The sequence below is a fragment of the Mesoplodon densirostris genome, chromosome 8 (assembly GCF_025265405.1).
Source record: "Mesoplodon densirostris isolate mMesDen1 chromosome 8, mMesDen1 primary haplotype, whole genome shotgun sequence".
Classification (NCBI taxonomy): domain Eukaryota; kingdom Metazoa; phylum Chordata; class Mammalia; order Artiodactyla; family Ziphiidae; genus Mesoplodon; species Mesoplodon densirostris.
In genome coordinates this window covers 40,709,061-40,724,742 of record NC_082668.1, presented here as the reverse complement: position 1 = coordinate 40,724,742, position 15,682 = coordinate 40,709,061, and the positions used below count along the sequence as shown (strand labels likewise).

Below are 15,682 nucleotides of genomic sequence, written 5' to 3'. Positions count from 1 at the left end.
GCATACGACCCAGCAATCCCACTACTGGGCATATACCCTGAGAAAACCATAATTCAAAAAGAGTCATGTACCAAAATGTTCACTGCAGCTCTATTTACAATAGCCAGGACATGGGAGCAACCTAAGTGTCCATCGACAGATGAATGGATAAAGATGTGGCACATATATACAATGGAATATCACTCAGCCATAAAAAGGAACAAAATTGAGTTATTTGTAGTGAGGTGCATGGACCTAGATTCTCTCAGAAAGAGTGAAGTAAGAAAGAGAAAAACAAATACCATATGCTAACACATATATATGGAATCTAAGAGGAAAAAATGGTCATGAAGGACCTAGGGGCAAGACAGGGATAAAGACACTGACCTACTAGAGAATGGACTTGAGGATATGGGGAAGGGGAAGCTGTGACGAAGTGAGAGAGTGGCATTTACATATATACACTACCAAACATAAACTAGATAGCTAGTGGGAAGCAGCCGCATAGCACAGGGAGTTCAGCTCGGTGCTTTGTGACCACCTAGAGGGCTGTGATAGGGAGGGTGGGAGGGAGGGACACGCCAGAGGGAAGAGATATGGGAACATATGTATATGTATAACTGATTCACTTTGTTATAAAGCAGAAACTAACACACCATTGTAAAGCAATTATACTCCAATAAAGATGTTAAAAAATTAAAATTAAAAAAAATAATAAAGGAAATCGTGTGTGTATGTGGGGCGGGAGGGAGTGTAATAAGGGCACTCCATACTCATAACTTTTCAGTAAATCTAAAACCGTTTGTTTGGTTTTTTTTAGGCCAATTAAAAAATAAAGTGAGGCAGGAGCTCTTGTGATGACCTCATGTGTCAGAGAGCCCCTCCTTTTGAGCACCAGACATCCTAACGGGGCAGTGAGTGGCTCTGGTTCTCACGAAAAGGGTCCTCATGTGGCCATTCCTAGTGAGCTCAGGGGCAGGCCCCTCCGTGACCGCGAAACCCAACTCTGTCCCGGTGGTTCCAGCAACCTAATTATGCTCCCAGAAGACCATGGGCCTGTTGAGGTCTTCCAGACACTGGTGCTGATGACGGAAATAGAGGGGACACAAGTGACAGGTGGGTCTCACAGAGGAGGGCAGAGTCCCTTCTGGAGGTGTTGCACAGACCCCCTCAGGGTGCAGGAGCCACCTGGGGGAGGGCCTGCAGGTTGAGCAGGTTGACACCTGGGTCCAAGCCTGGTTCCTTCACTCCAGGCTGTGCACCCTCAGCAGTCTCCCCGTCTATGACACTGACCCTTCACTGCTGTTGGAAAGATCTAGTAAGACAACAAAAGTCAAGTGGTTTGCACCCAGAGGGTGCAGGCCCGCCACGTACCCACTCTCTACGACTGGTTCCTGAAGTCAGCCGAGGACAGGGACACTGCTCTGCTCAACATGTGCTCTATGGTCAGTTTTCTGGGCAGATGGAACAGGATGCCTGCTTCCCGGGGCCGCTGCGTCCTGCCAGGTCTTTGTCCTGCTTCTTGCTCAGCAGTGTGTTCCATGCACCCTGCCTCATCTAGGGCTGGGGCAACCTTGTTCTCTCCACAACACTGTACCCATTTCACAGGCAAGGGAACTGAGGGCCAGATCACCTTTCAGGCGGGCTCTTTATTTTGCAAGTGTTCGAACCTGACTTGCCCACGGCAGTGTGCGGAACCCTGGTTTTGAGTCTAGGTCTCTCCGGCCCTTTGGCCCAGTAGATAAAAACCACGGCTCCTACCAAAAAAAAAAAAAAACAAAAAACACTTTTTGGTTAAGGTTTCTATCTATGCAGGCAGATTATAACACAAGCAATTTTCATAAATGTTGCTTCTACAGACATTTTCCCAGAAAAACCTACAAGAAATGGTAAGCAAAGCATATTTACCAAATGACCTACCTTGTTTCAGGCAATGCTATAATATCCTAGGTTGAACTGGCCCATGGACCATTTCTCACGAGGTGTGTGAACCACCAGGTAAAGGCAAGAGAGGGCATGATTCAGCGGTTCGAGGGGACAGTCATTTGTCAGGGTCTAGTTAACAGGCTTCACTGATGAGCAAAGGACCTTAAAGGAAAGACGACAATGTAACCTGCTGGGCTACACTGACCTCAGAGGCTTGCCCAATTCTTGGGTTTTCAACCATCAGAGAAGATTTGTTTCTTTGTCAGTTCTATTTGAGATGTGCAGTACTCTGACCCTGGCTCCCTGCTTACCTTTCTGAGCTGTATCTCCGTCTGTAATCTCAGGCTGGAATCTGACACTAGTCTGATTAACTCATCTACTGGCTAGTGCCCTGGCCATGCAGAGGTAGACAGACCGGCTTAGATCCTAATTCTTGCTTAGCAGTCTCCATCCACACTTCATTTCCTGGTCCTGATAATCAGTTTTATTACAAATACAGTCAATATAACGATGCTAAAGGAACCTTATTTACACCCAAGAAGATTAACGACTAAAAAGAATTTCTAATGAAATCAATAAAGATTTTAAATCTTTCATGCCTTATTGCTTGCACGTAAGCAAGACAGTGCTAAACATTCTAACTTCCAATTAGGATAAAATCTAAGTATTTGTCTTTTTGCCCAGTAAAAAGTCCATAGTCTTGGGGCTTCCCTGGTGGCGCAGTGGTTGAGAGTCCACCTGCCGATGCAGGGGACACGGGTTCGTGCCCCGGTCTGGGAGGATCCCACATGCCGCGGAGCGGCTGGGCTCGTGAGCCATGGCCGCTGAGCCTGCGCGTCCGGAGCCTGTGCTCCGCGGCGGGAGAGGCCACAACAGTGAGAGGCCCGCATACCGCCAAAAAAAAAAAAAAAAAAAAGTCCATAGTCTGCAAGGGGAACTAGGAAATTCAATAAAATCCAAATGTTCTTCTCATCTCCATCACAGCAAGCCAGGTAAACAGCTCTCTCTGCTGAATAAGTTAAGAAAGAGCCAAAGAAATGCAATACCATAGGGACCAAAAAACTAAGTCTCACAGTGAAACCAACCAAGAGACACACCCACTTCATTTTATTAGGAAGAAACACAATAACTCTTATAGCCAAAGACAGGGGCAGGAATTTAAGTGAAAAGAAACAGTAACTAGGTGCTATTTTTCACAAACATTTATATGAGATCTTAAAAGATCAAAAAATTTCAAGCTATTGTTAAAAAGTGACAGACTATAGAAAACACAACTATCTTGAATCATTCCACTCTTGGAAGTGGAAAGACTAATATTTGTAGACACCACATCACAAAAGTTGGCTTCTATTTGTTGCTCAAACTCAATTCCAGATGATGAATCAGAATATACAAATGCTTTAATTCAATATGCTTCTTTATATATGTGTACATTTTCCCCACTCTACATAAAGATTTACATCTCTGCAGTACTATATGGCTTCAAGTCATCTAAATATAATATCCAGTAATTTTGTTTAAATGGTAAACACGATTATAAATTTCTTTTAAACTTAGATGTGTAATAATTACTCCCTGACTTGGAAGAGAATAAATATGAATTGAAAGTTACACTAAATCCTGAGGAAATATAATTTAATACAGTCATGCATTCCTTTCATAAACTTCTGCAATCTGACTTCAGGATTCAAATCTTGCCTGAAACTCTCTTCTCCATGGTCATCGGTGACCTCCTTCATTTTATAAGCAATACTTCTCATTCTTGAATTTCTTTTCCTAGCATTTCTAACTGTTGACTATCACTCTTTCTTGACATTCTCTACTAATAAAATTAATTTGTATAACGGGACCCACAAAATGGAGACCACCCCAGTGGTCCAGACCACCTCACAAATCTAAACCTAAGACAGCCTGCACTTATGGGAAACATCTGTCAAAGTATCCTAACATACAACAATCACAGTCCTCCAACTTAGCTTTAACCAGCTTCCCTTACCCTAGAAAATAGGATCTGCTAGCCAGGAAGCCCCCAACCTCCTAGCCAACCACGCCTTCCTTCCCTGCCGCCTCTTCTAACGCTCTATGAAACTCCCTCTTGCCCCAAATCCCTCAGGAACAGTGCTCCACTGCTTGTGGGGCACTGAACTCCCCCAATCCATGGATTATTTCTCTTGAATAGAGGACATCAAGCTCATTACTAAACTGTATTATTTTTGTCATTGGGCATTTCTCTCCAGCTTTCATAACCAAACACCACCCTGAATCACTTTGTACCCTTCTCTTCCTATCTCAGTTAATTCAAATATTATTATTGGAATACCTCAGGCCCTCAGCTGCCTGGAAATCCTTCTAACTTTTCCCTACGCAGCTCTCTGGTCCACTTCCATGACAACTATTTCTTACTTTCTTCACTCTCCTCAAAATTTCCAGACAGCCTCTATCTCTCTCACTCACAGAAGACAATTTAACCTTCAACTTCAGAGAAAACAGAAATACAGCCCATTAGCAGCATAATCTTATATTAAAAGAAGAAGCACTGAGTACAGAGAATGGTACTGGGAGTTATTTCATTGTTTCCTAAATCACCACTTCCAGACATGACCCCTTTGAGAGGCACGGAGAAGTCCTTCCTGTCTTCTGCTTCCTTGTGGTTCCTTAAGTGTCTTCGCTCCCTGGCCAGAGCCCTAGACTCCCTCTCACCTTCCTCTGCCGCTGCCCCAGAATCTCCACCATTCGATTCCACTGGATTCTCCTTCAGTGGAAGAGGGTTGGAGGCCAGAATGGCAGTGAAGGGGAGGATCTTTCCACTTCAGAGACTCAAGAAAAAGGAATTTCCAGATCCAGCCTGAGACTGACGTCTAAGTCTCTGGGACCCTCTCAACATACACCTAGACCCTGAAACACCTCCAGATTTCCATCCCACCTTACCAAAACTGTTCCCATTAACGTAGCTTGGTCAAGTCCCCAGAAGGGAGACGGCTGTGCACCAAGCCCCAGGAAGGCTGAGAGTAGTGGGACCCAACAGGAGGAAAATCCTGTCCTTTCTCATGGGCTCTTAGGTTTTACTACAGCTGCTTTCTAGGAATCAAATTTAGATAAGCTAGAAGCTAACAACTGTTTTTGCAAGACCTTAGAAAATGTATTTCACATGCAAATAATGGTTCTTCTCCAGAAACAACATTTTGTTCAAATCCTGCTCAACAGTATGGATTACATGCAGTAATTCTACTATAACTGAAAGAGTTTTGAAACCCAGTTAATTAAAGTTGTGGGTTAGCCAACGAAAGTCAGAAACGTAAGTTTATAACTCCCCTATAACCTGAAGGTACTGGCACTCTTTCAAGTTCTTCAATCATTCATCAAATATGTATGAAGCCTCTGTCTCATGTCTGATACTACACTAGGCTCTGGGCACACAATGGAGAATAAAAGATACGTCCACTGCTTAAAGACTATTGAGGAGACGGATTAAAAAACAAGTAAAAAGTAAGTAGAGCATTACAAATGGTAACAGATGTTTGCATTACACGCCGCGACAATATTATACTCCCAGTTGCCGTCAGGCTCCTTAGCAGGACGAAGCAATGACCAAGAAAACACAGTAGAAAATTGCTCCAAATTGTTGGTCTAGAAGACATCTGCATTTAACTCTGATTTGTAAAACAACAGTCTGGAGAGGTCTACAGGCTGATGACTCACTGGACCAATGGGGACTCTTACACAGCTTAATATTCAGATTGATGCCCCACATACTACATGAGTGTTTAACCAAAGGCTCCATTAACTTGAGCCATCAACAATATCCAACCGGGGCTTCCCTGGTGGCACGGTGGTTGACAGTCCGCCTGCCAATGTAGGGGACACGGGTTCGTGCCCCGGTCCGGGAGGATCCCACTTGCCGCGGAGCGGCTAGGCCCGTGATCCATGGCCGTTGAGCCTGTGCGTCCGGAGCCTGTGCTCCGCAATGGGAGAGGCCACAACAGTGAGAGGCCCGCGTACCGAAAAAAAAAAAAAAAAAACAATATCCAACCCACACAAGTCTCAGAACACATTTACATGACAGTTGTCATTTTCACAAAACCAATAAAGTCTCTTCAGTCAGTAACCTCAGCATCTCACTCAAATGACCCAACCCCAAGTGCACAGAAGCCACGGAGTTGTTCACCAGGAAAGGTACCTCACAGATATCTCAGAGGGAGGTGGGAGGGTTCTTTTTTTAAAGATTTCTTAATTACAATGGCAGAAAATAAGCAACTCCTGATTTACCCTCCTTGGCTCATTGTCTTCTCAGTGACATTTTCATGGTCCTGGAAGCTCCACAAATGGTTCAATGGCTTATCAAAAAACTGGAGAAATGTCTCCTAACTAACCCCATTTCATCTGAGATCTAAATCGAAGAAGGAGAGAGGTAATCAGAATTTCATCCCAAAATATGTGTGCCCCCCAACCCCAGTCTGGGCTTTGCACACAGAGGGAAGCAAACTACTCCCTCATACTGCTTTCTAAAGCAGCTGGGAGCTACTCTCCTACGCCAATACTTTTCTTGTACTAATTCTACTTTAATGCCCACAGACCACACTTCCCAGCAGGCAGTGGGGCTGAGAGGTACTCTGATCAGCAAAAATGAAGTCAATCATTGGATAAGTTCAGCGTAGAAGAACAATAAGCAGTAGGCTCTGTGGCGTACAAAACTGCTGGCTTGGAAATTACTTGCAGTGTTTTCAGATCATCCAAGAATAAATTCTCACCCTTATAAAAAGATAACAAAGACAAGAGATCAGAAAATCCCTGCTTTAGACAACAGATCCACAAACAATAAAGACCACAGTAACACAGTACACAGCACTCAGCCCTCTAGCTTAAAGGCCAAAAGGAGACTATAAAACCTAAAAGGTAAACCCAGAATAAGGACACCAAGAATAACGATAAATATGGCCTACGTCAAGAATGAAAAGATTTCTCCTCAGGTAAAACTAAGTAAGGAAGAAAAGTCAATATAGGTCCTATCGAAACATCTCACTTAATAAAAGGCACAAGTTATATACAAAATTTTATCAGAGGACAGAATGCACTTCAGATCTATGGGCAAAGGAAGAACTGGATAATAAAATAAGAACAGCAATAATAATAATAATAAAAAGCACAGACACTATGACTAACTACTTGGAAAGAAAATTCATAGGCCTCATAAAAATACAGGCGTACCTTGCTTTATGGCACTTAGCAGGTCTTGCGTTTTTAACACGTTGAAGGTTAGTGGCAACTCTGCATCAAGCAAGTCTATTGGAGCCATTTTTCCAACAGCATTTGCTCACTTCGTGTCTCTGTGTCACATTTTAGTAATTCTCACAATTTTTCAAACGTTTTCATTATTATTATATTTGTTACAGTGATCTGTGATCAGTGATCTTTGATGTTACTATTAAAATTGTTTGGGGGAGCCACGAAATGCACCCATATAAGACGATGAACTTAATCGATAAATGTGTGTGTGTTCTGACTGCTCCACTGACCAGCCATTCCTCTGTCTCACTCCCTCTCCTCAGGCCTCCCTCTTCCCTGAGACACAATAATATTGAAATTAGACCAGTTAACAATTAGACCAGTTATCAATCCTTCAATGGTCTCTAAGTGTTCAAGTGAACGTAAGAGCCAGGTGTCTCTAACTTTAAATCAAAAACTAGCAATGATTAAACTTAGTGAGGAAGGCGTGTCGAAAGCTGAGATAGGCCAAAAGCTAGGCTTCTTGTGCCAAACAGTCAGCCATGCTGTGAATGAATGTAAAGGAAAAGTTCCTGAAGGAGATTACAAGTGCTACTCCATTGAACACACAAACGATAAGAAAATGAAACAACCTTATTGCTGATATAGAGAAAGTTTTAGTGGCCTGGATAGAAGATCAAACCAGCCACAACATTCCCTTAAGCCAAAGCCTAATCCAGAGCAAGGCCCTAGCTCTCTTCAATACTATGAAGGCTAAGAGAGGTGAGGAACGTGCATTAGAAGAGTTGAAGCTAGCAGAGTTTGGTTCACGAGGTTTAAGGCATGAAGCCCTCTCCATAACATAAAAGTGCAAGGTGAAGCAGCGAGTGTAGTAGTTGCAGCCTGTTATCCAGAAGATCTAGCTAAGAGTATGAATGAAAGTGGCTACAATAAACAACAGATTTTCAGTGTAGACAAAACAGCCTTACATTGGAAGAAGATGCCATCTAGGACTTTCACAGCTAGAGAGGAGAAGTCAACGACGGGCTTCAAAGCTTCAGTGGACAGGCTGACTCTTTTGTTAGGGGCTAACACAGCTGGTGACTTTAAGTTGAAGCCAATGCTCATTTACCATTCTGAAAATCCTAGTGTCCTTAAGAATTATGCTAAATCTACTCTGCCTGTGCTCTAAAAATGAAACAAGACAGTCTAGATGACAGTATATCTGTTCACAACATGGTTTACTGAATATTTTAAACCCACTGTTGAGACCTACTACTCAGAAGAAAAAAAAAGATTCCTTTCAAACTATTACTGCTTATTGACAACGAACCTGGTCACCCAAGAGCTCTGATGGATATGTACTGTGAAATCAAATGTTGTTTTCATGCCTGCTAAATGCAACATCCATTCTGCAGCTGATGGATCAAGGAGTAATTTTGACGTTCAAGTCTTATTTCTGCTTAAGAATTACATTTCATAAGGCTATAGCTGCCACAAATAGTGCTATTACTCTGATAAGTCAAGGCAAGGTAAATGTAAAACCTCTAGAATGGATTCACCATTCCAGGTGCCATTCAGAACATGTGTGATTCATGGGAAGAGGACAAAATATAAACATTAACAGGAGTTTGGAAGAAGTTGATTTCGACCCTTATGGATGACTTTGAGGGGTTCAAGACTTCAGGAGAGGAAGTAACTACGGGTACAGTGGAAATAGTAAGAGAACTAGAATTAGAAGTGGAGCTCCAAGATGTGATTGAATTGCTACAATCTCATGAAAAAACTTGAATGAATGAGGAGTTGCTTCTTATGGATGAGGAAAGAGAGTAGTTTCTTGAGATGGAATCTACTCCTGGTGAAGATGCTATGAAGATTGTCGAAATGGCAACAAAAGATTTAGAATATTACAGAAACTTCGTTGATAAAGCAGCAGCAGGGTTTGAGAGGACTCCAATTTTGAAAGAAGTTCTACCGTGGGTAAAATGCTGTCAGACAGCATTGCATGCTACAGAGAAATTGTTTGTGAAAGGAAAACTCAGTCAATGTGGCAGACTTCACTGCCATCTTATTTTAAGAAATCGCCACAGCCACCCCCAGCCTTCAGGGACCACCACCGTGATCAGTCAGCGACCATCAGCATCGAGGCAAGAGCCTCCACCAGCAAAAGGACTATGGCGTGCTGAAGGCTCAGATGATGGTTAGCATTTTTAGCAATAAAGAATTTTTTATTAAGGTATATACATTATTCTTTTAGACATAATACTATTGCACACTTAGTAGACTAGAGTATAGTGCAAACATAACTTTCATCTGCACTGGGAAACCAAAAAATTCATATGACTTGCTTTATTGCATTTTTGGATTTACTCTGGTGTTCTGTAAGCTAATATGCAGTATCTCCAAGGTACTCCTGTAAACTACAAAAGGATTCAAGAGTTAATTTTTTTTTTAAAGAAATCATCATGTCATCTACTTTAAACATTCTGTTTAAATTGCATTAGTGGCTTTCCATTGCTCTTCCTATAAAAGACCAAAATCTACAACAGGACCTAGAAGTCCATACATGGTCTGGCTTCAAAATTCCTCTCCAGCCATAAAACTTGGCACAATCACAGTTCATCTTGATGTCTGTGCTTCAGCAACAATGGCCTCTGCCAGGGCCTGAAATGCCGTCCTCCACTACCTCCTTGCTGTGATTTAACGATGATCTTACTTCAGAGTTTATCTCAAGGTCACTTCCCGAGAAAAGCCATCCTGGGTCTCCCTGAGCAGGTCAGTTACCTCCATTTCTATATTACCACTTACCTCTCCTTCATAAATTAAGGGCTACTTTCCACTAGACTGAAACTCCAAAATGGTAAGGATTATTCCTTTTTTTCACACAATTGACTTAGCACCACCATGTAAGAGGCACTCAGTAAAGATCTGTGAAATCAGTGTGAATGAAGACTTGAACTAAAACATGGAAGATCATATAGTCTTGAGGTGGAGACAGACATCCTGAGCATAACACAGAGGCAGAAACCATAAAGAAAAAAACTGATCAATTTGACTAACAACAAAAAAAGAAAATCTCTATCAAAAACATTTTGAACAAACTTAAAAGTCAAATTTAAAACTGAAGAAAATATTTGCAGTACCACTCATTAAAAGTTGATAGCCTTGGGCCTCCCTGGTGGCGCAGTGGTTGAGAGGTCCGCCTGCCGATGCAGGGGATACGGGTTCGTGCCCCGGTCTGGGAGGATCCCATATGCCGCGGAGCGGCTGGGCCCGTGAGCCATGGCTGCTGAGCCTGCGCGTCCGGAGACTGTGCTCCGCAACGGGAGAGGCCACAACAGTGAGAGGCCCGCGTACGGCAAAAAAAAAAAAAAAAAAAAAAAAAGTTGATAGCCTTAAAAAACAAAAAGCTTTTTACAAATCAATAACCCCCCCAAAAAATGTGCAAAGGACACAGAGAAGCAGTCTCAGAATAATAGTTTCTAAACATAAAGAAATTCAGTATCAAAAGAAAAATTTTTTTAATTTTATGCAAAAATGATTTTTTATCTACCAAATTGGCAATTTTTTAAAATTACAATTTTCACCATTAGAAGATATGAAAACCAAATTTCATATATTCTAAGTGGGAATAGAAGATTTGTAGAACTTCCCTGGAGGTCAGTTTTGTAATAGGTACAAAAGTGAATATAGCCTTTGATGTAGCAATTCCTCTTCCAAGGACTTAGCCCAAGGGGGGGAAAAAATCACTAGAGAATTATTTATAAATAATGAAAGACTACAATAATGAGATACCACTACACATCTATTAGAATGGCCAAAATCCAGAACACTGACAATACTGAATGCTGTGAGGATGTGGGACAACAAAAACTCTCATTCACTGCTGGTGGAAATGTAAAATGGTACAGTCACTTTAGAAACAGTTTGGTGGTTTCTTACAAAACTAAACAGCTCTTAACATATGACTGTGCAATCACGCTCCTTGGTATTTATTCAAAGGAGCTGGGAACTTGTGTCTACACAAAAACCTGCACACAGATGTTTATGGCAGCTTTATTCATGATTGCCCAAACTTGGAAGCAACCAACATGTCCTTCAATAGGTGAATGGATAAATTGTGACACATCCAGACAATGGAATATTATTTAGTGCTAAAAAGAAATGAGCTAGCAAGCCATGAAAAGTCATGGAGGAATCTTAAATGCATATTACAACATGAAAGAAACCAGTCTAAGAAAACCATGTGCTGAATAATTCCAACTGTATGACATGCTGGAAAAGGCACAACTATGGAGACAAAAAGATCAATGGTTGGGGAAGGGGGCAGATGAACAGGTGGGGCACAGAGGATTTTTAGGGTAGTGATATTACAATGATGGATATACGTCATTATACATTTTTCCAAACACACTGCATGTACAACACCAAGAGTGATGTTGATAATGGAGAAGGCTGAGTACATGTGAGTGCAGGGGCTATATGAGAAATCTCTGTACTTTCCTCTCAATTCTATTGTAGCTAAAAACTGCTCTAAAATAATTGTCTTAAAAAATGAAAAACTGGGCCTCCCTGGTGGCGCAAGTGGTTGGGAGTCCGCCTGCCGATGCAGGGGATACGGGTTCGTGCCCCGGTCTGGGAGGATCCCATGTGCCGCGGAGCGGCTGGGCCCGTGGGCCATGGCCGCTGAGCCTGCGCGTCCGGAGCCTGCGCGTCCGGAGCCTGTGCTCCGCAACGGGGGAGGCCACAGCAGTGGGAGGCCCGCATACCGCAAAAAAAAAAAAAAAAAAAAAAAAAAAAGAAAAACTGAAAACAATAGAAGAAACAAATTTTAGGACATAAAATGCCAATGAAATCATGTAATAGAAGAATATTCAATGACATGGGAAAATATTACTAATGTAATAAGTAAAAAAGGTGGGTTTTAAACAAAGTCCTACTATATAGCACAGGGAATTATATTCAATATCCTGTGAAAACCATAATGGAAAAGAATGTGAAAAGAATGTATATATATGTATAACTGAATCACTTTGCTGTCCAGTAAAATTAACACAACAATGTAAATCAACTATACTTCAGTAAAATAATTTTGTTTTAAAAAGGTGGGTTTAAAACCAATATAATTTTGGTTTCCTTATGTAAAACATGTACATAGGGAAAAAGAAAGAAGATTGGGAAGATATACTAAAATGTCAACATCAGTTATCGTTAGGCGGAGAATTACGGTGACTTTCATTTTGTTTTATTTTACATTTTCCACAGTGAACATTTCTGCTGTGTAATCAGAGAAAAATTAATGACAAAAATTAATAATAACTAACACTATTGTAAAATATGCTTACCATGTGCCAACTACTATTCTAAGCACTTTATATATATTACCTCATTTATCCTATGAGGAAGGTAGTAATCCTATGAAGTAGGCACCATTCTTATCCCCATTTTACAGAAGAATAAATGTAATTTAAATGAGACAATTCTTCATTTGCCAATTGTCTTAAACCTGATTAAGAAAACTAACATTTTCCAAACAGCAACCACTTGAAAACAATAAAGGCACTACATCTATATTAAAATCAGAGCCTCCAAGCTCAGACTTGGGCCATGGGCTCAGATTCAGGGAGAGAGAAGAGAGAGAAGAAAGAGGCTATAATCAGCCACACTGAGAACACAGATAAATTAGGGATTTTGTGCCACATTTGCTAGTTTCCCAATGTAAGCAGAGTTCTGAATTCAGCTGTAGAACTTTATACTGAACCCTATATCCTTTCTGAACTGTAAAGAAAATCTCCCTTTCCAGGGGACACATGAGCATACTTTTTGAAACCAGTGTCTCATTTTATAGCATTTCTCATGAAAAAGAACTCCACATACTGCAACCACTCGAACATGATTAATTCACCAAAGCCCTTTTCACCACAAGTCAATGTTACACATACCCTCCCTCTCTTTTTCCTGACTCTGACTACATGCTGGCATATCCTCTGTGTAAGATGGAAGATTCTCAGCTTTCTGGACATTTAGTCACTGCAAGCTATGATCCAGCTGATAAACCTGCCAGGTTGAAGACACTGTGCCTTTGAAGGCCAACATCTGCCATGGTGGTAATAACAAAAGATGACGCTCACCCAGCAAAGAATCACTTGGAAATATATCTGATGGACAAAAATACCAGAAGCTACTCAGCTTAGCTGAGGCAGGCATGAAAAAAACTGGTAAGCAATTATTTACTATACCAAATGTATGAAGTAATGCATAGTTACCTTTCCATGGGCACCTACTCTACACCAGGCACAGTATTAGGCTCTTAATATATTATCTCATTAGGGCCTCACAACAACCTTGGGAGGTATGAATCAACCCTACTTTTACAATTATGGAACTCAAAAGCCAGAGATTAAATAACTGGTCTCAAAACTAATAAGCAGGAGAGCTGGGATTCAAATCCACATCCACCTAATTCCAAATCCAATGCTCTTTTCACTGCACCATATTGCCACCCTCCATCTAGCAGTTCTCAGTGGACCTCCCACCTGAGGGAGCCAATAAGATGTACCTGCAGTCTGCCACTGGCTTAAGGTACTTGCTTCAACAGCACATATATTAGTCTATCAGAGTCACATCTGGCTCGTCCATCCCTCAGAAATATCTAGGGATGTGTGGGAGTCTCATATGAGTGGAAGAGGGTCAATTCCTTCACCATCATCCCAGATATAGTAAACATCTGGAAAGCTAAGAAATATATATGAAAATATTTATATCAAGCTGTCGTGAACATTACTAAAGCTAATGCTGGGCTAAAGTGAGTTATCCACACCTAGAGTTCAGCTGATTACTTCTCACGGGGTTATGCAGTAAGTGGGTCCCTCTGCCCCAACCGTCCAGAGTCATGGAACAAACAGGCCATGCTACTGTGCTTAGGGAGCCCTGGCAGAGTTAGGATGCAAACAGCCGAGGCAACCTAAAGCTTTTCTTCATAGAGCTTTCCCTTCATGTTGAAGCATGACTTCAAAAATGTAACCACCTGGTATCACAGTACAAAGAATATACGAAGCAGGAAAAGGGAGGAAAGTATTTGAGCACTCCAGCCTACGACTAAGAAAATGACCAAAAAAAAAAAAAAAAAACACTTTTTAAAAATAATTTTCTTGGTCTTTGGGAAACATCTCTTTCAGTCTTCCCGGAAGGAACAGTGTGGGGAAGGTTAATATCTAACAACTGTACTGACCCAAGAGTTTACAATAAATATCCAAAATGCTTTCACTCTAAGAGGATTTGCCTAAATATGCTATTTAGTATCTGCAAGCGCTTCACAACTTGATGAGTCTTTATCACCCAACCAGTTAACATGCAAGGACAGTCTCACAAAAATGATTTCCAGGGCTTCCCAAACCTAATTTACTTACGAACCATTTGAAGATACTGCCGAATGCAGATTCTGAGTCAACAGGACCAGAACAGAGCCTAAGGTTCTGCAATTCTACCAAGCATCCAGGTGGTGCTGATGTGTAGGACCACTGTGAAGTAACACAAGCCTCAGCCACAGTTTCTTCACTGAGATCCCCATATGCCTGTGCTTCCCACCACTGCCCCAGGGAACTGAGCTTTACAGAAATTTATTGTGGGTTCATTTTCTTTATAACCTAAAAAATATATATTTTACTCATCCAACACCAAGCCTTCTCTTTTGAGGAAATAATTAACGGGTATTTCGAGAAAATTAGTTTTCTTAAGTCAGTTTTTCTCAACACGGAGTATAGAGACATCTTCTTGGTGGGTCCTCAAGAATAATTTTCCATAAAAGAGGTCCATGCAATGTCTTCTTGATCAGAGCTTTACCCTACTCAGCAGCACAGCCAAAATCCAGCTGCAGAAAAAGGACTGCCATCTGGGAACAGACAAAGGTTGGGAGGAAGGGTAATTCTGAAAGTCAGAGATTGACTTTCATCCCTGCAAACCTCTGAAACGGATTACTGAATAAGTGATCTGTGAGAAATGAGGGGCAATGAAACGAGGCATTCACTAGAAAACAGGATGGTTTTGCTAAGAATAAATTACACCAAACACTTTCCTTTTTGACAGGCTTTCTAAGAATGGAGGCTATGACAGAGCTTTAGACAGACTATCTAGATGTCAGCAAGGTATTTCAGTCTCTTAAAACAGTTTGCGGCCTAGAAGAGGAAAGGCGGCCTCAATAATAATGCACTGCATAGATTCACAGGTGCTTAAACAGAACACGCAGACAATGGATCGATGGCACACTGGCAGCCCAGTAAGTGATCCCTTCACAGCTCCTTCCCTTCTCCCCTCCAATCCCTCCCAACTTCCAACCAAGTTAGAAACAATATCACAAGTGACATGTACTGAAACGGAAATTCTTACATGTACCTTAAAGGTAGACAGAAGTAAAGTCACTAGTATAGAACTTTACAAAAGAAGGATTCAATTTCACTATACTTTGAAGCAACCACCCTTGATAAAGCCCCAGTGCCTAAAATTTAATGGCATTTTCCCTGTATGAGTTATTTATGTCAACGGTTTACAATGGCAATTTCAGTGGTCACGCGTAAAG

At 41.5% G+C, this 15,682-nt stretch overlaps 1 protein-coding gene across 4 annotated transcripts in view; it reads right to left on the bottom strand.

Annotated features, from left to right (window-relative positions):
- The window catches only part of HECW2 (HECT, C2 and WW domain containing E3 ubiquitin protein ligase 2), a 404,779-nt gene that overhangs the window by 361,709 nt on the left and 27,388 nt on the right, over positions 1–15,682 (bottom strand). Inside the window, exons 1-2 of one of the 4 annotated variants that reach the window (XM_060105713.1) lie at positions 1,900–1,975; positions 1,354–1,736 (exon numbers count right to left, since the gene is read on the bottom strand). The exons of the other annotated variants lie outside the window; for them this stretch is intronic. The gene's annotated coding sequence lies outside the window, so the exon portion shown is untranslated. Of the gene's footprint in view, positions 1–1,353; positions 1,737–1,899; positions 1,976–15,682 lie in introns of those variants that run through there. 4 annotated transcript variants of the gene reach the window in all.